The 6,000-nt window shown below is 39.5% G+C and overlaps 1 pseudogene; it reads left to right on the top strand.

The window, feature by feature from the left end:
* Positions 1-253: 253 nt before the first annotated feature.
* LOC122738196 overlaps positions 254-6,000 on the top strand; it is a 48,876-nt pseudogene continuing 43,129 nt past the window's right edge.

Genomic DNA, 6,000 nt, shown 5'->3' with positions numbered 1-6,000 from the left:
CTAGCCAATAAGAGCACACTACTTATATATAACATACTCACATTTCTTTTTTTTTTATTTGAGGGCCCTCAGTCAATCAATAAACAAATATGTATCAAAAAGGGTTCCTATAAACATGGGAGATCTAGCTATCAGTGTATAATGTTGATTTATTGTTTTGAACTTGTTTTCTGTTTAAATCCCCTGTACCCACTATTGGCCATACAACCCTTACAGAATTAAGTGACTCTTATCCTATCCTAACATTGAGCAGATGGGTGTCTCTTCTGCTGCAGTTACTGTGATACTAAAGTTCTCTGCTGCTATCTGCTTGGCTTCAACTACTATGCATCTTCAAGGGGAAGGCATCTGCCAGCCCTTGGGCTTGATGGCCCTAAATGTCCTCTTCTTTTGTGATGCACTGTTGTTCAGTCCTGTCCCACTCTTCTTGGACATAAGAATACCAATACTTCCATGGGGGTTCTTGCCAAAGATGCTAGAGTGGTTCACCATTTCCTTCTGTAATAGATTAAGGCATACAGAAGGTAAGGGACTTGTTCAGGGTCACACAGCTGGTAAGTGGCTTAGTCAAGATTTGAACTCAGTTCTTGATTTTAGGCTCAGTGCTCTATCGACTGAGCCATCTAGCTGCCCCCATCCCTGCAGCTAAATGCCAGTTATATACACAATCACTTGGGCCTTGTTAAAACTGTCTTTTGATCAAGCAATCAAATGTTTATTAAGCTCCTATTATCTGCCAGGCACTGTTCTAAGAGCAAGAGAGATCAAAGGAAAAGTAAGGAAGTCCTTCTTCTCCAGATTTCCTTTTATATAGAAGCTCTGCAATTTGGTTTGTGTATAATTCAATATGCTTTTACCCTCTCCCCCCCATCCTAGTTTAGTATAAACTCTGTGAGGGCAGGGACTAACCTATTTCTTTTGTATTTGACTTGTACTGGTAGGTACTTAATAAATTCTTGTTGAGTTGAGTTGGATTGATTGGTTTAGATTGGATTAGACTGGATTGTATTGAGAAGAGAATATCACACTTACTCTAGTGTCAGAAGAAGTGAGTTCAAATTCCACCCCAGACTAACTAGCTGTGTGATCTTGAACAAATGAATGAACTTCCCTGGGTTCCCTGGGTTTCCTTAATTATAGAATGAGGTCTCTGAGGTATACCTTCTAGCCTCAATCTTTGAGGCTATAGTCCTAGGATGTGGTACCTGGGAATTATCAAGTTAAATGACTCAGTCCCAGATCAGAACAGTCTTGGTCCCCAAAGCCTTTTTAGACTACCTTCCCTTGCCATCCGCTGGTATGTGGCTCCAAATATAAATTAACATTGTGATCAATTTTGCTATTATCAATTTGGTAACCTGGGGGAAAGATGTCATATACTAGAATCCAATGGGGGGCTTGAATCATGGAATTGGATGATTATAGAAAGAGATGGGACTAAAGGGATAAGCTAGTCTAATCCTCTTGTATGATTTTTGCATAAGTAAAATAAGGCCCAAGAGACAGTATTTGAATAAAAATGTCATTTCTGTCTACTGGAATACAAAGATCTCATAAACATAGTGAGCCAAGATGGCATAGCAACAGGAGAATAAAACTGAAATATAGGAGACTTTGGTTTTATCCCTAGTGGAAAGATGGGGTTTGATTGAGTCAATTAATTAACACCCCCATATCGCTTAAAGTGAAAGATAAGATCTTTTGCCTTGACTCTTTGTCAGGTGAGAATAATTAATCAATCAGGTGTATGAACTGAGTATGAACAAGGCCTACAAGTCTCAGTTTTAGCAATCCATCAATCACAGGCCAAAAATCACTAAAAGTTAAAAAGTCCTTAAGAGCATTTGGATGAACGGGAATGGGATTCCACAGGTAGAATATTGTATGGGATGAGAAAATTTGGTCATGTCATCTGAGTCATTCATAAAATAGCAAGCCAATTAGAAACTTTGATATACAAGTGTCTGGCAGCTTAGTGGAAGAATCCTTCAAAAAAAAAAAAAAACACCTCTGAAAAGGAGTTGTTTGGGGAAGAAAGTTAGAACTCCTGCCCCTGGCCTCTTCTCCCCTCCAACCCATTTGTTCCTGGATGAGGACCTTGGGAGAAGCAGAGGTCCAGAGAATTTGGATTCTTCCATTAGCATCCTAGAAGATAGCAGTGGCTGGTAGATGTTTCTACATTAGGATTTTGAGAATCGACTAGACATAGTGAAGAAAGGCAAATCCAAGGCATTAAGAGGCAAACAGAAGAAAAGCTATACCATACCTCAAGGTCACATATCAAAGAATCCCAGTGAGTACACTTCTAAAAGTTGTTACCCTTTACTATATGTGCTGTCTAAGCTTGAACACATATTCAACTGAACTCTGGCTATATTAATAGCAGAATGTGTTACAATTTGGGGGGGGTATTTTTAACCAACTATTATTCTTTGTTATTTTCTTTTTTTTGTGGTGAACCAACTATTATTCTTACTATACTTGTTTAGTAAATGTCCCTGCTAATAACTAATTAAGACTTCTAATTTTTAAAATCTAGTGTGTGTGTTTGTGTGTGTGTGTGTGTGTGTGTGTGTGTGTGTGTCCTTATCTGCCCCCTCCCCAGTGTCGGGGGAGAATTACCTAAGGTTTACTTTTAAATTCAGCAACAGTTTAGGCTTTTAAGCATTTATTAAAGCATATTAGGGGGGCAGCTAGGTGGTGCAGTGGATAAAGCACTGGTCCTCGATTCAGGAGGACCTGCGTTCAAATTCAGACTCAGACACTTGACACTTACTAGCTGTGTGACCCTGGGAAAGTCACTTAACCCTCATTGCCCCTAAAAAAAGAAAAAAGAAATAAGAGAGAGAGAGAGAGAGAGAGAGAGAGAGAGAGAGAGAGAGAGAGAGAGAGAGAGAGAGAGAGAGAGAGAAGGACTTTATTTTATGGGGCAGCTAGGTCGTGCAGTGGATAGAGCACCAGCTCTGAATTCAGGAGGCCCTGAGTTCAATTTTGACCTCAGACACTTGACACTTACTAGCTGTGTGACCCTGGGCAAGTCACTTAACCCCAAGTGCCTCACCAAAAAAAAAGTATATTAGGGGTTAGCAAGGAGAGAGAGAGAGAGAGAGAGAGAGAGAGAGAGAGAGAGAGAGAGAGAGAGAGAGAGAAAGCTGCCTTCACCAAGAGAGTGAATTTCCACAAGTTAGGAAACCTGGCTACCTTCTTCCTTCTTTTGCCACTACCAACTCCTTTCCTGAACCAAAAAGATACCTTCCCCCGTTAGCGTGGAAGCTTCCTGTGGGACCAAAATAGGGGTGGTCCCCCCACACAGCTCCAAGCTAATTGGCTGGTAGCATTGATGAATAGAGGCAACTTCTGGATGCCAAGCAACTTCCAGGAAGATAGTCACATGTTTCTCAGCAGGGGGTGGCACCCTGTTTCTCACAGACTGGATGATCAACTGATATTAACTGATAATATTGGATTGGACACGGATGGTTCCCTATGACCTGTAGCACTTAAAAAAAAAAAGAGGTACTCTCTAGCTTCTCCATATTAAGCCTAGAGGTTTAAGGGAATGTGGCAGCTGAATTCTGAGGAGTCAGTCTGACAGGATAAGTGGGTTTTAATAAAGGAGCCACCAAATAAAATGGGCAGCTAGGTAGCACAGTGCATAAAGCACCAGCCCTGGATTCAGGAGGACCTGAGTTCAAATCTGGCCTCAGACACTTGACAGTTACTAGCTGTGTGAGCCATGGCAAGTCACTTAATCCTCATTGCCCCATCAAAAAAAAAAAAAAAAAAAAAGGAGCCACAGTGCACATGGCAAACAAGAATCCATAGCTACAAGATACCTCAGAGAGTATTTATCCCAATTCCCTCATGTAACTGAGGAGCAAACTGATGCCAGAGAAAGGGAGAATTGTGTCCATGGTCACTTAAGAAGAAAGTAGCAGAACCAAGATCTAAATAAACTTTTTGTATTCCAAATCTACTCTACCAAACTCTCTTTGTTCCAACACTAATGAATGTTGTGATCCATCACAAATATGTTCATGTCCCTAGACTTCACTTATACCATTGTAAAATGAAGAGACTTAGAAATTATTTGTAGGACAGATAATTGGTGCCATGGATGCAGCCACTGCAGTATCTTTTCCAAAATAAAATGGGGTCACAAAGAGTCAGACATGACCAAAATGACTGAAAAACAATAAATGGACTCTACAATTTCTTCTAGCTCTAAATTTACTAATTACTAGGAACAGTATGATTCTTCTACAACTGCCCAGGTTGCTCTTCATATTGCATTATAGGAAGCTGTACTCAAAGATTTGAAAGGGAACTTTAAAAGTCATCCTGAGTGACTAATGTCCTTTATTTTATACTTTCCATTTTGGCTTGACTTCTAAGGCCATTGCTGATTTCATCTGCTTCCTGATATGTTTCTAATAACTTGCCTGACATTGCAAAAGAAAACATACAGCTATTTCAATAAGTTGGTTCACTGAGATTAATAACAATTATGATTATTTTCATATCTATCTTTGCAAAACACTTTACATATGTTATTTCATTTGATCCTCTCAACAAACCTGGGAGGTAGGAGTTGTTAATATCATCATTTTACAGATGGGAAAATGGAAGCTAACCACTTACCCAGGGTGGCCAGATAATAAAGCATTTGAGGCAGGATTTTACCTCGGATCTGCCTAACTCCAGGCCCAGGGTCCTTTCAACTTCTCACTCACAATACTCTATAACCAAAGCATGTTTATATAATCTAAAACACCAAGCATGAGGAGCTGTTCTTTCAAAGGATCCAAACCTTTTCTCCTGTAAGCTTTGCTTACATTTCTGCAAACATCATGACTTTATTCAAGGTCATCAGAGTTGGTAGTACGTCTACCTCATGAAACCTGCAACCTATCTTTAATTTAGGCTTTCATCTTTGTGAAATAAGGTATTTGAACATATTCATCAACTTGTGATCAACCTTCTGGTGATAACCTTCCTAAAACAACTGTTCTGGTTTTTAGAAGACAGACATTCATTATATCGCCAGGAAGAGAATAAATGAATAAGTTCATGAATAAATAAAATAAATTTTATTAAGCATTTACTATATATCAGGCTTTGTGCTAAGTACAGAAGATACAAATAACAAAACAAGATAGCCCTTACCCTCAAGGAGCTTACATTCTAATTGAAGAAGACAACATAAATAAGGGAATGGCAGACAGGAAGGGAAATTTTGTCTGGGAAGTTATTGACTCATCCTTTTCATCAGTTGTAATGTTGGTTTTTTCTACACATCAGAGGTAGAAAGAAGAAGGAATTGTGAGGCTGGCTGGAGAATGGTAACTTATGGTTCTAAGTCATGGAAAAGTAGTGATGGCCGGCCAGTCAGAAGCCTAGTGTAATTGAAGAGCAGAGGCAGCAATGCTTGATGGGAAACAGGATCTAGAGCTTAGGAGCATGGAGGAAAGATGGCCAGAAAACAGAGTCTTTGATTTAACACGACCTGTCAGACATTTAAGGTCTGCTGACAGAGCCTTAAAAAATAAAAGGTCACTTCCATGCCACAATGAGACACCAGAGGATGACATGAGTAGAAGAAAAGTTTGCGTCATCTTCTCCATTCGTTATTTAGTCATTTTCAGTCATCTTTGACTCTGTGACCCCTTTCAGGGTTTTCTTAGTAAAGATACTGGAATGGTTTGCCATTTCTTTCCCTAAGTCTGCTTCATTACAGATGGGTTATTGACTTTTAGCTAGAAAAGATCTTAAGAAATAGCTAATCCACTCCTTCATTTTACAGATGAGAAAACTGAGTCCCAGGTAGGGTAAGTGAATTACCCAAGGCCATACACATAGGAAGGATCAGAGTCAGAATTCAAGCCCAGGTCCTCTGATTTCAAATTGAGTGTTTTTCCACATTGTTTCAACAAAACCATGTTGTGCTTGGTCTTAATTTCTGCCCCAACTAGAAGATTTTAATCTTAACCAAGAAGCATA

This window comes from Dromiciops gliroides, chromosome 2 (genome assembly GCF_019393635.1).
Source record: "Dromiciops gliroides isolate mDroGli1 chromosome 2, mDroGli1.pri, whole genome shotgun sequence".
Classification (NCBI taxonomy): Eukaryota; Metazoa; Chordata; class Mammalia; order Microbiotheria; family Microbiotheriidae; genus Dromiciops; species Dromiciops gliroides.
Note: the sequence above shows the minus strand (reverse complement) of the source record. Positions and strands in the feature narration are given on the sequence as shown.